Source organism: Phoca vitulina, unplaced genomic scaffold (genome assembly GCF_004348235.1).
Source record: "Phoca vitulina isolate PV1807 unplaced genomic scaffold, GSC_HSeal_1.0 scaffold25, whole genome shotgun sequence".
NCBI classification, from domain to species: Eukaryota; Metazoa; Chordata; class Mammalia; order Carnivora; family Phocidae; genus Phoca; species Phoca vitulina.
Window position 1 is genome coordinate 12759087 of NW_022589728.1, and position 21673 is coordinate 12780759.

Sequence of the window (21673 nt, forward strand, 5' to 3'; positions counted from 1 at the left end):
CCGTATAATGTCGTGGTTAGAAAAATGGATTCGGGCCAGAGTGCATCTGGCTGAATCCTGCTCAGCCAATTATAAGCTGTGTGCCCCAGGGCAAGCTGTGCCACCTCTCTGGGCCTGTTTTCCTAGATGTAAAGAAGGGATGATGATGGTGGTGGTGGTGGTGATGGTGAGGACGGTACCCACTTCATAAGCCTGCAGTGAGAACTCAACGGGGTAACAGGTGTCAAGCACTTAGCACTGCACCCGCATCTAGAAAGCACCATGCAAGTGATTATTTTGTTGCTATTATGAACCCGAGACATGGCTCCAAATCTCGAACCTCCTCCTTTCCGGATGCGTGACCTTGAGGAAATCACCACATCCCTGGGTTTGCTCCATTTGCACGGTGAAGACGTCAGTGACATGTGAGGACTTTTTCAGCTCTAAGATTTTATTATTTTAATAAATGCTGATATGAACTATTCTGTAGAGAGTAGTGGAACATCTTGATACGTTGTGAGAAGCGTAACACTTTCTGGGGTTTCTATGCTCTATGTGTTCATGGTTGGCAGACCCAAGTAAATGGGGATGCCCTTAAGGAATAACCTTCCAAATGATTTCCTTAAAACACACACACACACACACACACACACACACACACACATACTGTATGTACCCTTGGATTCTGTAGGCATTAACATCAAAAGGGGGGAAAAGCAAACTTCTACTTTTAAGCAGTGCAAAGTGACTGCAGTAAATCTGTGTAGGTATCATCGTGTTTGACTTTAAGAAAATGGCTGAGCTATGGGCAAGGTAATTCAAGAAGATATAAATGGCTGCATTATAATAAGCAGACACCTATTTTAAGCATGATCTATGTTTTTGAGAAAATTCATTACAATGAGTCTTACAATACCAACCTCTTCAATGAATTTTTCATGTCTGCATACCAAGATATATATAAAACGATCGTAATCATATACCTTTGGGGCAATGCTGAGCACCAGCTGTTTCGGGGATGATTTATAGGTTGCCACACTCAAGGTTAATAATCAGGAGAAACAGGTTACAGTATGCAATGTATTTATGTCAGGTTAGAAGTTCAGTTAGTAGAGATAGCATGTTATAAGGAGGCACACACTTTTAATTATTTCCAAAGGGCCCCCCACCCACATTTCTCTGCAATAAACTAAAAATAAATGATGTTTTATGCAGGGGAACTCCTCTCCCAAGCTTATCTCCTGGTTACTGTTGGCTTTATTTAAAGGGGAACCGCAGCTAGGAGTTATTAGCTGTGCATATGAAAACACTGCTTGATGGTAAACATCTGTGCAATGGGCCTGCATATTGGGTGTGATGGAGTTTTATAAACTTCGAGGTAATTATGCCCTTATTGAATGGCAGCATTTCCCCGCTAGCAGGATTTCTAGAGGCTTCTCAGAGCTGTGGCATATACAAGCCACAAGTCAACCTCCAAAAACGCTAAGATGTAACTTGTCTCCCTTTGAAGGCAAAGGATACAAAGGATACAAATTGTTGTATCCATTTCATAAAAGTCTCAGTAATGTTCCCTTTCTGGATTGAGATAAAATTTGCCCTTGTCCTAAGAAACTTCTTTTAAAATAATCGATGAAGAGAAAATAACAATTTTAAAAAAGATCTTATTATTTTATTTATTTATTTGAGAAAGAGAGAGAGATAGTGACAGAGATAGCAAGAGAGAGCACAAGCAGGGAGGAGAGGGAGAAGCAGGCCTCCCGCTGAGCAGGGAGCCCGATGCGGGGCTCGATCCCAGGACCCTGGGATCATGACCTGAGCTGAAGGCAGACGCTTAACTAACTGAGCCACCCAGGCGCCCCAAGCCTGCTCAAATCTTCTGTTTAACCTCTCTAGTGAGTTTTTCATTTCAGTGAAATAACTATTCTTTATGCAGAGGGTTGAGTTCACTGTGTACCTTGCTCATCTTCATTGATCTATGTAAGTCTGTCTCTTCTGTTCTTTCTTTCTTCATTCTCTTTTACCAGGTTCTGTGTCCTCAGCTCCCTCCCACCTAGAGGACAGCTTTGTAATGTGTGTATTGTCTATATAGCTGTGTTTATTTTTGCTTCCATTCTTTCCAAATGAGTCTTGTTTTGTGTGCATCTTTAATTGCGTACGTGGCATTTTGGTATGTATCTCTTTCTACCTTCTTTACTTTTATGGGTTTAATCTTATTTTTAAGAGGCTTCCTGAGGTCTCATTGGCATGCATTGTACTGAACATGTTGAGTCAGTGTGGACACCTGTGAACCATACTCTACGCTGCTCAAGACAGTGAACATATCCATCACCCCCAAAGGTTTCCTCTGGCTTCCCTGTAACTCCGGCTCTCACCCTTCACCACCCCCTCACCTCCAGGAGACAGGTGATCTGCTTTCTATCGCTAGAGATTAGTTTGCATTTTCTAGAATTTTATGTAAATGGAATTAGACGGCATGTACCCTGGTGTCTGACTTCTTTCACCGCGCGAACTGTTTCTGAGATCCATTCATGTTGTGTGTATCAGTAGCTTTTTGTTCGTTTTGGTTTTTTGGTGGGAGAGTAGTATTCCGCTGTATGGATCTACCAAGTTATTTCCCTAGTCCCCTGCTGGTGGACATTTGGGTTATTTCCAGTTCCTGGCTCTTAGAATTAAGCTGCTGCAAACAGCCACTTTTTAAAATAGACATATGTTTTTGTTTCTTTTGGATAAATGCATAGGAATGGAATGTCTGCATTATATGGAAGGTGTATGTTTTACTTTTTACGAAGCTGCCAGACTGACTTCCCAAGCAGTTGCATTAGTTTACTTTCTTGCCAGAAGTGTCTCAATGCTCCTGTTCCTCCACATACTCGCCAACACTTGGTGTAGACGGTCCTTTTAATTTTAGACATCCTAATAGTGGTATCTCATTATGGCTTTAATTTGCATTTCCCTAATAACTACTGAAGCCAAACATCCTTTTTATATGCTTATTTGCCATCTGTATATCTTCTTTGGTGAGGTGTCTGTTTACATCTTCTGCCCATTTGTGGAGGAGGGCGTTTGTTTTCTTGTATTGAGTTTGAGTTATTTTTATAATCTGGATACAAGTGCCTTGTCAGATATATAGTTCATAAATATTTTCTCCTAGTCTGTGGCCCCTTCCCTGACTTTCTTAATAGAGTCTTTTGAAGAGCAGAAGTTTTTAGTTTTGATGAAGTTCGATTTATCATTTTGTTTTTTTATGGATCATACTTTTGGCATTGTTTGTGGACCCTGTCCTCTGTCCCGTTGATCTGTATGTCTGTCTTGATGCTAGGGCAGACTGTTTTGATTACTGTGGCTCTATAATAAATCTTGAAGTCAAGTAATATAGTCCTCCAACTTTACCCTTCTTTTTCCAAGTTGTTTTAGCTATTCTAGTTCCTTTGTGTTTCCATATACATTTTAGAATCAACTGGTCGATTTCTACAAAAATCCCTACTGGGAATTTGACGGGGACTGCCTTGGCTCTATACCCCAGTTTGAGCAGAATGACATCTTACCAATATTGAATTTTCCAATCCACAGAACATGGTTTTTTTAAAAAAATTATTTATTTATTTTAGAGACAGAGAGAGCACGCACGAGTGGGGGAAGGGGCAGAGGGAGAGAGTATCCAAGTAGACCCCCACTGAGCATGGAGCCCGATTCGGGGCTCGATCTCACGAGCCATGAGATCAGAACCTGAGGCGAAACCAAGAGTCGGATGCTTAACAGACCAAGCCACCCAGGTGCACCGAACATGGTATTTTTTTTTAAAAAACGTTTTTCTCTTCACACTGAAATTTTAATTAATTCATGTTGCTATGTATTTACTATATTGCTTCCAACTCTGACATAATCTCAGTGTGTTTTAGTTTCCTGTTACAGCTGTAACAGTTTCTCCACACATAATGGCTTCCGGCAACACAAATGTGTTCTCTTAGTGCTCTGGGGGTCAGAATCTGAAGTGCGTTCCACTGGGCTAAAGTCAAGGTGTCAGCCAGACTGGTTCCTTCTGGAAGCTCTGAGGGGAGACTCTATTTCCTTCCTTTTTCAGTTTCCGGTGGCTGCTTATATTCTTTAGCTGTGGCTCTTCCCCATTTCCAATGCCTGTCACTCCGACTTTGGTTTTGTCATCCCATCCCCCTCTCACACCAACTCTTTTTTTTTTTTATTAAGATTTTATTTATTTATTTGACAGAGAGAGAGAGCACAAGCAGGGGGAGCGGCAGGCAGAGGGAGAGGGAGAAGCAGGCTCCTCACTGAGGAAGGGAGCCCGATGTGGGGCTCAACCCCAGGACCCCAGCATCATGACCTGAGCCGAAGGCAGACGCTTAACCGACTGAGCCACCCAGGGGCCCCTCACTCCAACTCTTATAAGGACTGTTGGGATCCCATTGGGCCCACCCAGATAATTCAGGAGAATCTCCCCATTTCAAGATCCTTAACTTTATCACATCTGCAAAGCCCCTTTTGCCAGATAAAGTAACAGTCACAGGTTCCAGGGATTAGGACCGGGACATATTTAGGTTGTCCACATGACACATGCATCCACCACATTTTAGGTCCGCACTTTCCCAGTGATGGACACCAGGTTGGTCCCTACCCCCAACCCCCCTCCCCCCCCACTACAAGGAATGTTGCTGAGAACATCCTCCTTTTTGGCATCTTATGGACTTGCAGACACATTATCTTAAGATTTGTCCCAGGAATGAGACTTCGGGGACACTGATGCATGTATACACTTACTATGGCTGAGTGGCGACTGGTTGCTCCCGAGAAAGGCTGTACCAGTCCACCCTCCACCAACCATGAATGAATGTCCCTCTGTTTCCAGTCCTCACCAACATTTGCCATTGTCTTTCTAATTGTTGCCAGGTGTAAATTTCTGCCCTGTGGTTTTATTTGCAGTTCAATGAGTTTGAGCATCTCTTCATGTTTATTAGATTTTTTGGTTTCATTTTGTAAATGAAACCTGTTCAGCTCCTTTTCTTATTTTTCTATTGGAGTTGCCTTTTTCTGGTTAATTTGATTTTATTTAGAAAGTCTGCCCTCAAGCCTTAGCAGAAAAGTCTTATCCTAGGTTGTCTTGACTTTGTAGTTTTACCTTTCACATTTAGGTGTTTACCCATCTGGATGTCACCTTTGTAAGGGCTGTACGTAAAAATGCAAAGTTATTTTTCTCCAAAGTGAACCAGTATTCCCAATACTAGCTGCTAGAAATTCCACCCTTTTCCCATTGGTTTGTAGTACCACCACTGTCAAATATTAAGTTCCTGTGTGTGTGTGTGTGTGTGTGTGTGTGTAATATTCCATTAGCTTCTTTGTTCTTGTACCAATATCACACTTTTCTTTTATTACTGTGGCTTTATGGTATATTTTATTTTCGTGTGAAAAATCCTTTCTCTTGTATTTTCGAGATGGATTTAGATGCTTTATTTTTCCATATGCATGTTAATGTAATTTTAAGTTTCTCAAAAATTCAATGTCTAATCATGGTTATGATTGCATGGGTTAATTTAGAAACACTGACACACTTAAGCTATTAAGTTGTCCCTCTAAGAGAATGGACTGTCTCCCCACTTTTTAGATCATCGACTATGTTCTTCATCAAATTCTGATTTCTCCACAAGAGACTTCAGGATTCTTGGTTAATTTGTAGACAGATTCCTAGGGTTTTTTTGCTAGTATGAACAAAAGATTTTATTTAATTTTTCATTAAAATTTCTAGTTGGTTATTTATTAAAAACTGCTACATTAGTAGGTTGATCACACAAATGACCTTGCTAAACTCTTTTTTTTTCTTTTAAAGATTTTATGTATTTATTTGAGAGAGAGAATGAGAGACAGAGAGCACGAGAGGGAAGAGGATCAGAGGGAGAAGCAGACCTCCCGCTGAGCAGGGAGCCCGACGCAGGACTCGATCCCGGGACTCCAGGATCATGACCTGAGCCGAAGGCAGTCGCTTAACCAAGTGAGCCACCCAGGCGCCCCGCTTGCTAAACTCTTGATACGGTTTCTTATTCTACACCCCCACCCCGCAGGTGATCATCTGTAAACAATGCCAGTTTATTGCTTTAGAAAACATTTTCCCCCAGAATCCTATGAAAGTTTCATTGTCTAAATTAGGGGGTCCCTCATTCAAGACATCTCTGCTTTTTTTATTAGATCTAACATTTGCAATGCACTTCAGGATACTCTCTTATGGCTATGTCAGTATACTTGAAAGGAAGATAAGAAGAGTTTTAATTTGCAGAGATGTAATTACTTAAAAGTATTAAAAATACACTCCTTGCTGGGCCTTTCTCTTTAGAATCTTTTGTTTAGTCAACACTTTGAAATTTAGTTAGGAAACATAATGAGAGGAAAAAAATCCACAGAACTTTCAGAATTAAGGACAAAACATTGACAGTAATGCTATCATGTCCCCAGTAATTACTCCTCTTTCAACATTCTGGAGATTACTAAATCTTTTCCTTTCTCCTCAAGTTATTTGTTTAATATAGTCCATAAACTACTCAAATCTGGCCTATTCTGTAAAGACTGGGTCATTTTTTTTCCAAGTCAGTTTCACATCCTATTTTTTTAATTTTTTTATTATTTTATTTACTTATTTGACAGAAAGAGTGAGAGAGCACAAGCAGGGAGAGCAACAAAGAGAGAGGGAGAAGAAGGCTCCTCCCCGCTGAGCAGGAGCCCAGTGCAGGGCTTGATCCCAGGACCCTGAGATCATGAGCTGAGCTGAAGGCAGATGTTTAACCGACTGAGCCACCCAGGTGCCCCTCCCATCCTATTTTTTAAAGGGAACAAATACCTTGGAACATCTTTTGAACTCCACACACCTAGGAAGAGTGTGGTGTCATAGTTTATACTTACGTGGTTGTCCCAAAGTTGTTCTAAGCTTTGACTATGTCTTAACTCATTTGAAAGTTCTGATCCTTTTCACTGAAATGTATGAGGGGAACTGTCATTAGGTCTCATGCTGGGAAAAATCGGGATCTGAATACATTTCTATTTTATCCAATGCCTCCCAACTACTCCATTACAGGACATACTCAAGATATGAGCATCCAGGAGGAGTGCAGCCTGTGGTTTCTCTCTACACCCTGAGCATGTTGGACCTGGAAAAAACTGGAGGAAACCAAGTCTAACCCACTTAAGTCGCAGATGAGGAAACTGACCACCATCCCCAGGCCACACGGTGAGAAAGGTATTAACACTCAGGTGCACTAACTCTCATCCTGTACTCCTTCCAACAGCACACAAAGGTCCCTCCTCCCAGAGAAATCCAGTGGAAGTCATCATCAAATAAAGAAAAGGGCAGATACGTCCTAAATAATAACTAACACTGTATAATTTTAGATATTCTTCCTTAAGACTCGTATCAACTCAGAAAAGCATAATGATAGCTACCATCATTAATCCTAGCTATATACATTTTATGTAGATTCTCTCATTTAATTCCCATAAAAGCCCTGATATGGGTGTTATTATTGTCATGTCTATTTTATAGATGAGGAGAGAGATCAGAAATGTCAAGTAACCTGCCTAAGATGCCCCAAAGAGGAAGTAGGCAGAGCCAGGACTTGAATTAAGAACTCTCTCCTATGTAGGTCTGTGTCCTTAACCATTACCCTACAGGTGGCCAAGTTCCTTACTTCCGTTTTATAGCTATGGACCTGAGGTGCAGCCCAATGTGGCAGAGTTCTTAGTTACAATTTAGAGCAACCAATTTTGGCTCATAAAAGAATACTTACTGAGACTCAGAACTCCAGATTCCAAGAACATTGCTGTCCTATGAGGCACCCCAGGGGACTTCCTGGGTCCCACCCACGCTCCTCTCTGTCCCACTGTAGAGCAGTAACTCCATTTCCTCTTTATAAGTGGATCAATTACTTCAGAATCCATAGCACCCCCATCACCACACCACACACACACACACACACACACACACACACACACACACTTTTGTTTTTTTTGCCTCTTCATCCAAAGGCAGGAGAGTCATGAAATGTGCAGGTGTGAGTCTCAGCTTCAAATACAATGGAACTATTACTACCTCACCTGGAGGAAACATTCTTTCTGTGCTTCTTAAGACCTCTAGACAACGGCCAGTGCTGTGGGATTGGAAGACAAAACGATTGCCAGTGATCATGAGGTCATACCATTCTCATGTCCACCCTGCTCACACATGAAAGACCACCACATTTCGATTGCTAGTTCAGCACATTCTGTGTACCCCAAACCATGAGGTTGAATGGCATGAACTCATCATTTTTGTAGGTCAAAAATGGTTGTAGATTAGTGGTGTCATTTGGTTCAATTTAAGAGCAAGATATTTTTTTCTACTTTTACCGTTGCTAGAACTAGTCTTCAATAGGTCATTCTGCTGTTCCACAAGGGCATCTGCTTCAGAGAAATGGGCTGCCTGGTAAAATTGGTGAATCTCGTGGACATGAGCTCATTGGCTGTCTTCTTTCAGCCAGAAGTATGTGCTTTGGGGAGAAGTAACTTTATGTGAGCGGGAGATACCATGACGATTAATAAGCCTGTGTGGGTCATGTATGAGGAAGCTCTGGAGGAAGGAAAGCAAATGTAATCCAAATCCACAATAAGTGTTTATTCTAGGGAGGATGAATTACTACCTCTTCAATTACGGAAAAAATCCCATGTGATTAACCAGCTACAAAGAGGCTGCCTGCTCCTTGTGGGTGTGGCACCATGCTGACACTTGGGGTAAATCGCTGCTGCAGAAGAGTTGGGTACTCAGCCAGCTGAGAACATGCCCGTGTTTTTGAGCCCATGCTTAGCTTCCCTTTCCCCCCGCCATGGCCCCTCACCTCATGAACCTACTGAGTGAACACTCAGTTGCTGGGGATAGTGGTTGACTGATGCCCAGAAAATAAATCATCACGTCCACCTTATTAATGAAAGCCTCCTCCACCACAAGGGGCTGTGGGTGTGTATTTACTTGGCACTCTCGATGCCTATTCTTAGAGGCCAAACCCTCTTCTTTCCCTAATCTGGTCACCAACCCGTAAATCTTATGCTTTACTCTTTCCTTACCAGATAGCCCAACAATTAACCACTACCCATAGAGACTGACCTCAGCTCCTCTCTCCTTTGAGGTAAAATAGAGAATGAAAAACAGCCAAGGTTATATTGATTGGGAACATTTCTTTTCTTAACCGGCTTTCAAGGCCACCCCTGAGCCTATTTCCGGCTGGCACCAGCAGATTCTGCAAAACCATCTACGCACAGATCGATTTTTTTCACTTTCAGTCAACTGATTGGGAGAACTGTCCACGAAGGCCAGGTGTGGGTTAGGGAAGGGTCATACTATAATAGGAGGATGCAGAGCGGGAGTGTGAGCCATCTGCTCGTACAATTTTCTTGTGCCTTCAGGATCTGTTCAGCCTGAATGATGGGTGCTTCTGGGAATGGCTGAATTATGGCCAGGAGGACGAGATAAAACCCACTCGATGATGGGCAGTTCTGGTTTACCTGGTGTTCCATGCTGAGCGTTTCAACATCCATCAGAGTCCAGCAGCAATGCCTGTTTCTCAAAAGAGAAATCATTCTTGCCAAGAAGTTGTGGCTTTGCTTCTAAAACCCGGAGGCCCCCGCTGTGATTTTACAGGGAGCCCAGCAGAGGCTCCATACAGCATCCTCATCTGCGACAGACACTTGGGAACCACCGGATCTGCTGTCATAAGGCTCAAAGGGAAGGGCAGTAGCTGCTGCAGACCAGCTAGTCGGGGACGAGCTGGCCCCTACTTCCGGCGACTAGCCTTTCAAGTCACCTGTGTGCGGGGGAGTGGCACTGCCAAATGTCACGTATGTTGCCTCCACACTCCAAAGAAGCTCACAAAGCATTGTGCTTCTTTCTTAGGGGCTGTGAGGTGCACCAATTCATTCTTCGCTTTTGAGAAGATAGCCCTTCATACCCTAATGGACCTCCCAGAGATGTCACTGATGTGGCCTTCATTTTCAGGTGATACATCGGCTACCTTTGGCTTTCACAGATCTTACCAAGACATCCTTGGCCCCTGCTCTTTTCTGCTCTCCAAGTTTTATTATGATGATGTTATTGATGGACGCCTGGGTGGCTCAGTCGGTTGGGGCGTCTGACTTCAGCTCAGGTCGTGATCCCGGGTTCCTGGGATCGAGCCCCACGTAGGGCTCCCTGCTCAGTGGGGAGCTTGCTTCTACCTCTTCCCCCTGCTCATGCTCCCTCTCTTTCTCTTTCTCTCTCAAATACATAAAATCTTTAAAAAAAGCTTTTATAATATTATCAATGCAGTAGATCGGTGCGTTATCTTTTGGGAAAGAGAGATGACCAGTGACCCTTTGGCACAGTCCTGAAGCAAGATGATGAAGAGGTACGAGAGACTGCCGCCCAACCAGGCAAAAACAAACGTCGGCTGTTCTCCATTTGTGGCGGTGGAGAAAGAAGTACACACTTTTTAAAGTCAGGCATTGAAAGTACCAGGGGCTGTGTTGATTTATTTCAGGAGAGAGACCCCATGTGGAAGAGCAGTGGCAATTAGAACAACCCCCTTAGGGCTGCCTGGGTGGCTCAGTGGGTTAAGCGACTGCCTTCGGCTCAGGTCATGATCCTGGAGTCCCAGGATCGAGTCCCGCATCGGGCTCCCTGCTCGACAGGGGGGTCTGCTTCTCCCCCTTGACCCTCCCCCCTCTCGTGCTCTCTCATTCTCTCTCTCAAATAAATAAATAATAATAATAAATCTTAAAAAAAAGATTTAGAGGCGCCTGGGTGGCTCAGTCAGTAAGCGTCTGCCTTCGGCTCAGGTCATGATCCCAGGCTCCTGGGATCGAGCCCCGCATCGGGCTCCCTGCTCAGCGGGAAGCCTGCTTCTCCCTCTCCCACTCCCCCTGCTTGTGTTCCCTCTCTTGCTGTGTCTCTCTCTGTCAAATAAATAAAATCGTTAGAACAACCACCTTATTCACCGTAAGATAATCCGCTATCATGGGTTCCCCAAAACCTATCCTCTACATCACCCTGAGGTCTGTTGCCTATAACCAGTTCTGGTTTCAATTCCTTTACCAATGAGCATCTTTAGTCAGAAGCAACAAATAGGGACTCTGGCTGATTGATGTACTATACAACCCCTGATGTCTCTGGTGAAAAAACTTAGCTCTGCAATTCTCCTGGAGATAAAGCATAGTTTTTGATTTACTACCTGCTAGGGACCGTCAGCATGCATCAGGGACTCCCATCAGATTCTCTGACCCTCGGAGCCACCTTTAATTCATTTCCAAGGGAGAACCAAAGTGAGGATCCCACTAGCTGATGAGGTGACACACTGAGCAATGGGGGAAGGGTTAGAGATGCCACGGAATCTTGTGGGATAGGATTTTGGTCAAAACTCTGTTTCTTACCTCCCTCCCCAAAATTGCCTCTCTGACTAGAAGGCTTCAGGGGTGTTCTGGGTGTTCTCAAGGAGTAGGTGTTTTCTAAGACCACCAGCAGCCCAGCCTATAGAGAATGGCAACCCTGGTGTCACACAAAAACAGTGGCCCCTTACTTCATCCACGCATTTGTCCATGTTTGACGAAGGGGGTGTCTTCTTGGGACCCTCTTTGAAGATGAGGTAAGGTTTGAGGGAATGTGTTTCACTTTATCACTTGCAATCAATCTTCTCTCAACATTCCTCTCTCCCCAAACTCCAAGTCTTTGGATTCCTTCAACTACATTTTATCAACAAATTTTTGGCATCTCAGGGACTATGAACAATTACAGACTTCAGTCAACTAAACAGATAAACAACTGAAACTGTCCCCAGCTGCTTGAGCTAACTCAGCGAATCCAGACTCTCTGGAAAATAGACCTATAATCAAATTCAGTCCAGTCTACAAATATGTACTTCTCTCCTAGGTATGGCTCATCAGAATACATCCCCATATCTATTTGCCAAGTTTGTGCTAAAAGAAATTATTTATTTTGGTGTGTAAGTCTTTTCTGCTCAGGTTTGGTATTAGACTTGACCTTCCAGAACATCCCGGGACTTTCTCTAGTTGAGAAGCTAACTAGAAGTCTAAGTGTGTTGTAACTGAGGAGCACAAGGACAGTTTTGGGTCAGATGGAGTGCCTGGGGCTCTTCCACAAGGTAAAGATGGTTAGAGAAGGGGAGATGGACCACCATGGCCTTTGCGGCAGGTTCAGGGAGGAGCCGCGGGATCTTAGTCCCCAGAGCCTGTTGGACCCTCCCCAGATCCGCAGTCCAACTCCTAGGCTTTTACTCTCTCCTAATCAATGCTCTAAATTTTGTACAAAGATGTAGTGAGGCTGTGAATTCAACTGGCAATGGAGTTCATCGGCCTGCAGGATCCAACTTTGAGTTTGGCTTTTGGCTTCCTCAAGACATATGGCTGCAAGAAATGAGAGTTTATTTTAACAGTCATACAAATCTCACATTTTCTGACTATGCTTTGGGCTGAGAATTTACATATTTGAGCTTTTTTAAATTGCCCATCCCCTGTAGAGATACTGATCCCACCCCACTCTTGGGTCTTGAGTTCCTTATGTTTTCCATGCCATTTGGCAGCAGTTACAGGGTCCCCTGAAGCCTGCTATGAATGGGGGCCTTATTCGGAGGACTACAGGTCACGATGAATGAACCATTTTGCCACCATGCTGTAGGACCTGCCAGAGTCACATCCTTACCTGAACTTTGTCCCCCCCTGCTATCTTCCCCAACTAGGCCTAATAACCAATCCCAGATGTCCCCCAATACCTCAAAGTTTGTTTCCTCTAGCCACCTCTGGTTCCAGTTTCTCCATCCATGAGCATTCTTAGTTGTAAGCACGGTGGGGTTGATTTAAGCAGAAAAGAAACTCATTTAAAAAGAAATTGGGAATCTCAGAGAAATTTCTAGGAGGGTGAGAGAAAAAGGAATAGCACCTCCAGATTCCATCACAGAATCTATCCAGTGAAGACCCCAGGGTTCTTGTCTCCCAGTTCAGCTCCCACCTCGACGCCACTGACTGAGTCGTGGGGTAGAGAGAACCAGGGCTGTTGACTTTGCTCTCTCAGGAGCTTGACTTGCTACAATCATCGCTATGCCAGAGAGAACTCTGTACCTCCTGACAGGACACACTGTGAAGGATACCTTACCCCTGATGTAGCCTGCCTTCCCAATAATGCAGGATTTGCCATCTAATCATGAGAAAACATCAGGCAAAGCCAAATTGAGGAGCATTCCACAACATTACTGACAAGCACTCTTCAAAAGTGTCAAGCTTATGGAGCGCCTGAGTGGCTCAGTCGGTTAAGCATCCAACTCCTGATTTTGGCTCAGGTCATGATCTCAGGGTCATGAGATCGAGCCCTGCGTCCACCTCTGAGCTCAGCGCAGAGTCTGCTTGGGATTCTCTCTCTCTCTCTTCTTCTACCCCTCCCCCCCCCACTCTCTCTCTCTCTAAAATAAAGAAGTAAAGTCTTTAAAAAAATGTCAAGCTCATGAGGGACAAGGAGGGACTGAGGAACTGTCACTGACAGGAGGAGACAAGGAAACGTGACAAGCAAGTGCAATGTGGCATGCTGGATTGGGTCTAGACTAGAAAAAGGAATTAGTGAAAAAACTGGTGAGATCCAAACAAAGTCTGCCATTTAGCAAATAGAATTATACTAACGTTAATTTCTTTGTTTTGATAATTGCATGATGGTTACGTAAGATGTTAGCACAGGGGAAGCTGTATGAGGAGGCCGCAGGAATTCTTGTCTTATTTTGGCAACTCATCTGAACATCTAAAATGATCTCAAAGTAAAAAGTTAAAACCCAAAACAAGCAATATTATGCCCTATAAACAATGGCATATTTGAATGGAGGGACATGCTGTATTTTTGTCTCTCCAACTCCTGCTTCCCTGAGTTGTTACATCAGGGACACAACATACCAGCGGTCTGCAGAGAGAGGAGGAAGTTGGCAGGGGTGGGAGGGAGGGAGAGAAGTGAGTTAGAGTGGGTGGGGAAACCCCATGACAAGCTCGTGGGGGAGGTGTTTTTAAGCAGGCCTTTGGGATGCCTTAAATTCTGCCTCCAAACAACTATTTGCTTATGGGACTGGCTCTGGAGGTCATGACTGATCAACCTGGGATAAGGAGGAAGAATTCCCCCAGGGGATAGTAGCCAGTCTTGGGCACCTGAGCTCAACCCTTACTTGGAAATGATTTTCTTTCTGAGGCCCCCGCCCGGCAGGCTCAGTCAGTGGAGCATGTGACTCTTGATCTCAGGGTTGTGAGTTCGAGCCCCACGTTGGGTGTAGGGCTTACATAAAAATTTTTTTAAAAATAAAAGAAACGATTTTCCTTCTCATTACAGCACCTTCCAACAGAGAGTTCTGTGATGATGGAAACATTCTATGTCTGTGCTCTCTTACATTGTTGCCGCTAGCCACGTGTGGCCATGCAGCCCTAGAAATGTGGCTGGTGTGATGGAAGAATAAGGTTTAATGTAAATAGCCACATGGGACTAATGTCTGCCCTACTGGTCAGTGCAACTCTAATAACTAGCGTAAGCCTGTTTTCTGATGATGGTGCTCTGGCTCAACACAGGCAAAGAGTTACAATTTTAAAGATGTGTATGTATGTATGTAATCGACTACCCAAACCGCAAAGACATGTTGAAACAAGGAAGAGTTTTACAACTGGTAAATCGGTAAATTGGTAAATATGGAATTTCATAGCTGGAAGAGACCGGAAGAGACCTTCAAACGTGTTTGTTCCAACCGCCTCATCTTACTGCCGAGAAAGCAGGGAAGGCTTGATTGTCCCAGGATCAAGGGCAAGATACGAGCGGAGGCAGGACTGGAATGAGGTCTCTCCAGCCCCACGCCTGCGTGTGGCCTCACACACTTAGAACTGAAGATTGCACCTGCAAGCACGTTCACAGGCACCTGCATGCATACTGATGAGTTCTGGACGCACCCCACTCCGCCCGCCCTAGCCACCTCATTTCTCCCTGGCCCCCACTGTTGAGCCTCACCAAAATATCCCAAATGTGATGTTTGAAGAACAAGTCCTTTTTAACAAAAAGTGGCAAAGCCTCCGTCTTTTCAGCCATATGGTCTCTCTTCTGGCCCCAAGGGAAGAGAAGAACTAAATAATAAATCCTCTAGAGGATACAGAATCAAGGACACCAGAGAGCCTTCTCATAAATTGCCTCTCCATTACAATTTGAGTATATTCACAACAGAGAACTCTAAATAAGATGGGGGAGAAGCTAATTCATTTTATAAACATGGCTTTAAATCTCTTCCTGTACCTGAGCCACAAAATTAATTATGGCGGTGATGAAATGTGGGGTGGGGAAGCTCTGTTTCAAACGGTAATGAATATGACTGGAGCTGCTTTCTTAACCAGTTTATTTTCCAAAGATGAAGAGATGATTCCATGAATTTAAATCTCCTTATTGGGTAATTCAGCAGAAAATATAGGTGATACTCACATCACCAAAGGATGCCCCATTGTTCTTCTAAAACAACCAGCACAGTTTAAGTCCCCTCGTGGCACAAGCAGTGGGAAAACCCACCTTCGGATGGAAATAGTGAAATTGCAAAGACAAGTAAGCACTTCTCACAAGTTGGTGTGTGACAGGGCCCGTCACGGAGTGGTATTCCAGATGTTTTCTTTCCGGTGTGAATTTGGGGTCCTCGCAAAGGCCTGTTTCTCACAACTTCTTTTCTGGAGGGTAAAAACCAAAGCTTCTACCTGATTGTCAAGGGAGACCGTTCCAAGAAGTTCCTCATCTTGCGCTACCTCATTTGAATAAGAGCCCACTTTGGTGAAGATCCAAATTCACGTTTTGACATTGAATGTTTCTTTCTTCTGTGGCTCCAGCTCTTTCCTCAGTGGGGCCTTGGAGCCCACGGGTGACTGACAAATCTAGTGTGTGAATTAATTTCTGCTGACTATCAACACATACAAGATCAAAGTGGCATCCTAAACATCCTATCCAGTCTCAGGCTGCCCAGAGGAGAATGGTGCTTTGTCAATAACCTCTACGCACGTCAGTTAGGGACGGGCACTGCATAAATAATTAAGGACGGGACAGAAGACTTCACAGCAGCAACTGATATTTCCTGAACACTTTCTACCTGCCAGACACTTTTCTTCCACTGTGTTGGGTAATCCCCTGAGATCGATAGTTGTATTGTCACCTTCACTGATGAGGAGACCGGGGCGGAATGGCTTGCTCTCAGGCATAAAACAGCCAGGTGACAGTCCATATCTGAATCCAGATTTATCTGACTCAGATCCTCAACTCTTAACCATGATACTATCCTGCCGTCCATTGGAAGGAAGGAGGTGTTCTGAGAGAGACCCAGAACCAATAGTTAATAGGATCCCATGCCTTCTGGCAGATTATTTCTGACCTGCCAAGAACGTTCCCTGGCTCCACGCACGGCCCCACCCACTCATTGCCCCAGGTGGCAGGTGTGGCTCCTGAAAGCTGATTGGGATATTTGCTTTCAGTGACTTTTGCTCCTTCTTCCACGCTCCTTCCTTCCTTCCTTCCTTCCACCCCATCCCCCACCCCTACTCTGTGGACTTAGTTTTTCTAGCACCTCTTGCACCCTCTCAAACCATATCAAGTTTCTCTCCTGTCTGGGTTCAGTGAGTAAAATCGGTGCTAACTGAATCAGACTTCCTCCTTCAAGGTGAATGGTGGGCCCTGTGAGGACACACCTCCACTTCCTGTGTGTCTTGATGGTGGGCATTTCTGCTATACTTTACCCCGGGGCAGGGCTCCCACAAAAGCGCTCACTCCGTCAGATCAACGGTGGGAAGGGAGGAAATGAGACTGGTGCTGATCTTATCATTGACCATTACAGTTTCCTTGGGAAAGCCAAACTTTGGCTTTGCTAGATTCATATGCTATGAAGTATCCAAGGACTCTATTAAAATTATGACCACAAAGTTTACTTTCTGGAAATAACCTCTTTTATCTTTCCTAATCTGCTGGGGAAAAAATAGTCCAAATGTCAAAGTATTTTCCAGATAGATTGACCTGGCAGTTGACAAGTGGGTACTGATCCACATTGTATGTGACTTGATAGTGATCGCTTAGCCAGAATTGATGGTAATATTACAGCATAAATGTCATACGTGTATTTGCCTCAGTGAGTTGGCAATAAGTCAGCACCCACCCCCAAAGATTTTGGGGCAGCAGAATAGCAATGTAATAGTTCAGACAGTGTTGTCTGCTGGACCACTCAATGAGCTACACCCCTACAGGGCTGAGATGGGAGTCCGAACTCTGGTTCGGGACACTTGGGTGGCTCAGTCATTAAGCGTCTGCCTTCGGCTCAGGTCATGATCCTGGGGTCCTGGGATCGAGCCCTGCATCGGGCTCCCTGCTCAGTGGGGAGCCTGCTTCTCGCTCTGCCTGCTGCTCCCCCTGCTTGTGCTCTCTCTCTCTCTCTCTGGCAAATAAATAAAATCTTAAAAAAAAAAAAAGAAGTCTGTCATTCTCCCTGTGGGTCTCCGTTGCCATGTGCCTTCGTGGTAGGATCTCTGTCACTCTGGCATTTAAAGAGATGAATTCTCTACAAGTGCCCACATGTAAACGCACGGCCCCAGTTGGTACTTTGTTGAAGAAGCTGTGATGTGTCCAGAAGGGAGGAAAATCTGGTGGTATTGGACTTTGCAATGTGGCAATTTTCTAAGGGATTTTCAAGGGTACTTTTGAAAGTGTGTGACTTTGCCCTGAGAGTCCGAGCTGGGACTCTGCTGGATGATAATGAGTGTATCCTGTCCTCATAATGGTAACTATCCCTTGCAAAGAAGCAATTGTATTCCAAGCTTCTTTCTTGCGGCGAGTATTGTGTTAGGTTTATATAGTAGATACTAGAAATAATGAGAGCTGATCTTCCCAAGCTGTACCCAATTATGCCATTGTCCTCTGAAGCAAGTGCCCTATGATACAAGCTCCGCAGGCACCCCATTATGATGCCTTCTACTGTATCACTGAGGCCTAGACGTGGGCCTCACTTTCATGCATCGGGCTCTCTCCCTCTAGCCCTTGGCTCTGCTTTTCTCGGGCCTGACTTCACTTTGGGGCTTTCTCCATATAGTGGGCTCCTGGGGATGTGAGCTTCGCAACTGCAGCACAGAGAACTTCTCTTTGCCAAGAGTGACTGTAACAGTTCTGGAAGCCCGTTCCTGCGGCTGGCTCTGGGTTGAGCTGGTTTGGGTCTCAGACCCACGCTGGCCCCCGGCTCCGCAGCCCGGGATATGCGATGCTGTGATTGGCCAGTCCTGGGCGGGCGCGGAGGCGGAGCCAGGTTCAGGCCACGCCCTACACAAGCAAAGCCCTGAACGCTGGGAGCAGAGGTGCTCCAAGGACAGTCCCCGCGCAGCAAGGGCCCTGGGTACTCGCAGACAAACACAACCCAGGCGGCTCCCAGACCCTCTTCGTCCCCTTTTCTCCTGTCACCGCCGGCTATGCTTTCTCTCCTCCGCCTTCCCTCCACCTCCAGACTATTAACTCACGGCTTTTCCTGCCTCCCAACTTCCATGCCTCCGTGCCTTCTGTTTGCTTTCTTCTCTGGGCCTCTTTCCATCTCTGCTTACCGCACTGTTGTTTCTTTTTCACGCTGCAGTTGCCTCAGAGGTCTCTGACTGGGTTTGTTCGCATCTAGTGCAGAGCGTCCATGTTGAGACGTGCGCTCTTGTCAGGCCACCTCATAGCCACTAACCAGTCCTGCAGACGGTTTCCTTCCGGTTAGACCCCTTCCCCTGGGAGGATCGGCCCAGGTAAAAGAACCACGTGCTGTGGTATAAGGCAAGAGGCCTACGGAGAAGGTACAGTTTGGGGCTTTTTTGCTCAGAGAGCACAACCATCAGAGCTTCTTGGCCCGAAGAATGTATACAGTGTTTCTCCTAAAGGACCAGACTCCATTATTTCTAGTATATGCTATAGACACCGAAACCCACACTTGCTGAAAGAAAGATCTTTGTGGAATAGGGACAGTTTTTTTTTTTTTTTTTTTAAAGATTTTATTTATTTACTTGAGAGGGAGAGCAAGCAAGAGAGAGAGCATGAGCAGAGCAGAGGGAGAGGGAGAAGCAGGCTCCCCGCTGAACAGGGAGCGGGATGTGGGACTCCATCGCAGGACCCCGGGACTATGATCTCAACCAAAGGCAGATGCTCAACCGACTGGGCCACCCAGGCGCCCCAGGGCAATTTTTTTTTAAACTCCAGGTGGGACCACTGTTGGGTGTATGACAGATGGAAAGTCTAGAAACATAATCTCAATGACGCAAGGAAAAGGGGTTTGATAAGAAAAGGTGAAAGGGGTTGAGAAAGGCTAAGCGGTGACCACAAGAAGTTTTTTTAAAACTAAAGGTTAAAGAAGATATTGCTCAGCTATTCCACAGGTACGGGGAGCCTAGAGCATGCAGACTGGTTTCAATAGTGGCAAGAAACAACCTTATTAAACCACAGATTACAGTACTGAGAGAAGCTTCTAAAGGCTTCTAAGAGTGTGTTCTTAGATGAGGTGATGGAGTAAATGCCTGACTCCTGCCAGGTAGTCAGGGGGATTACAATTTAGAGTTTTATAATTTGAATTCTAAAATATAATAAAAACGGGAAGCCCAACACTTTTTTGATTTCATTTTAACAAAAGAGCCTTCATTTTATCTACCATTCTGTCTCCCTCCCAACTGCCCAGTGATTACTTGTGGGTCAGAATGAGGGTGAAGCATGTGCAAAATTTAAGGAGGCCCTTCCTCTCAGGTGCCACCCCTGCACTGGCCTGCTAGCTGGACAGTGAGTGCCTCCTTAAATTTTGTGCCCGGGGCTCCTGCCTGTCTCACCTGCAGCCTGGTTCTCTTCCAGGAAGTATGGTGGTTTCTTTTTCCTAAAAGCAAAACACTGGGCAGTTTCCATAAGAGCAATCACTTAATCCTGCTCTTTCTGACCTGGGTTAGAGGACTTAAACTAAAAATGAAGAATTTTGTTTGCAAGTGTGAGACAGAGAAGGTAAACATACAGATTTTTCTAAATGTAAAAAAACAACAAAAAACCTAAACAACAACAACAAACACAACAACTTGGTTTTATGTTAGCTTACTTTTTTTTTTTTTAAATCCCTGTGGCCTATCAAAACACATCCTCTCCTGGCCTGGCCGGATTTGTCCCCAGGGCTGCCAGGTGGCCACTTCGGCCCTGAGCATTTTCATATTGGCAATCTGTTTCCCAGTCCAGACGCTTCTCCTAGACAGCTCATGTTCACCTGTCTTATTAATAATTGGCTGCAATCTTTTCAATTTTCCCCTCTAATAGGCTTGCAGAGTTATGTTACTTATCACTTGATGAGCTCAATTCTTCTAGATTTTTACATTACTCCTCTAATGCCTTCAGGTAAATTGCAGGATCACCTGAGTAACTCGATGCTGATGAGGAAAGCTTTGAGGCAAACACAACGTGGATGGGGCCAGGATGTTCTCTGAAAACCTGGCTTAATTGTCTCCAGGCTGCTTGGCATGACCACATCATGCGTGGCTTTCCTCCACAGTGAAAAATATCCTGAGAACAAGTATTCTCCCCAGGACACAGAGGGATCCCTCATTTCTCACTGAGTGCCAGTGTTCATTCATTCTTCCACTTCCTAAGAGGCCTTACTTTCTGAGGATACCTTGTAATAGTCAACCTGAAATTTCCTTTAATTCCTGTGGAAAATATTCTGGGCTTTTTGCCCCACTAGAAATAGTTATAGCCATTCAAGAAGAGCCTTCTTCAAACATTTATTCCTGGAGGGAAGATCCCTAGAAACTCTGATGCTGGTGTCTATTTTCTTATTCTTTCTTTCTTTCTTGAGAGAGAGAGAGAGAGTGCACACAGGGGCACTTGAGCAGGGAGTGGGCAGAGGGCGAGGGAGAGAGAGAATCCCAAGCAGGGCTCCATGCTCAGCATGGAGCCTGACTTGGGGCTCTATCCCATGGCCCTGAGCACCCTGAGATCATGACCTGAACTGAAATCAAGAGTTGGACACTTAACCAACTGAGCCACCCAGGTGCCCTGGGTATCTATTTTCAGGACTATATTGAAAGCTAATAGCTTTTTGATTAATAGTTACGAATCATGTAAAAAAAAATTGGATGTTGGTGTTCCCTCTCATGGGCTCACAATGCTTTATTTCTGTTAGAGAGAAGTGAAGCTGGACATGTCCTCGAGGGGGCTAGCTGGCCAGACAGCCTGGTTTCCCAAGGGGCACTACCAAGCTGAGTCCCCAGTCTGGTCCTGGGCTTCTCAGGGTAAGAAATGATTAGTTAGGGCAGCTGGAAATGTTTGACTTAGAACCCTCTTGCTTAATCAAAACCTACAAGAAACTGGGGCACCTGGGTGGCTCAGTCAGTTGAGCATCTGCCTTCAGCTCAGGTCATGATCCCAGGGTCCCGGGATTGAGCCCCAAATCGGGCTCCCTGCTCAGCAGAGAGCCTGTTTCTCCCTCTCTCTCTGCCTGTCACTCCCCCTGCTTGTGCTCTCTCTCTCAAATAAATAAATAAAATCTTAAAAAAAAAAACCTACAAGAAACTGACATGTTAACCATAAGTCCAGTTAATTCATATTTAATGCAAGATGTATCAGCCAAATGGTCAAGAATCCCTACAAGACTGGTGGCTGCTGACTTCTGTTCAT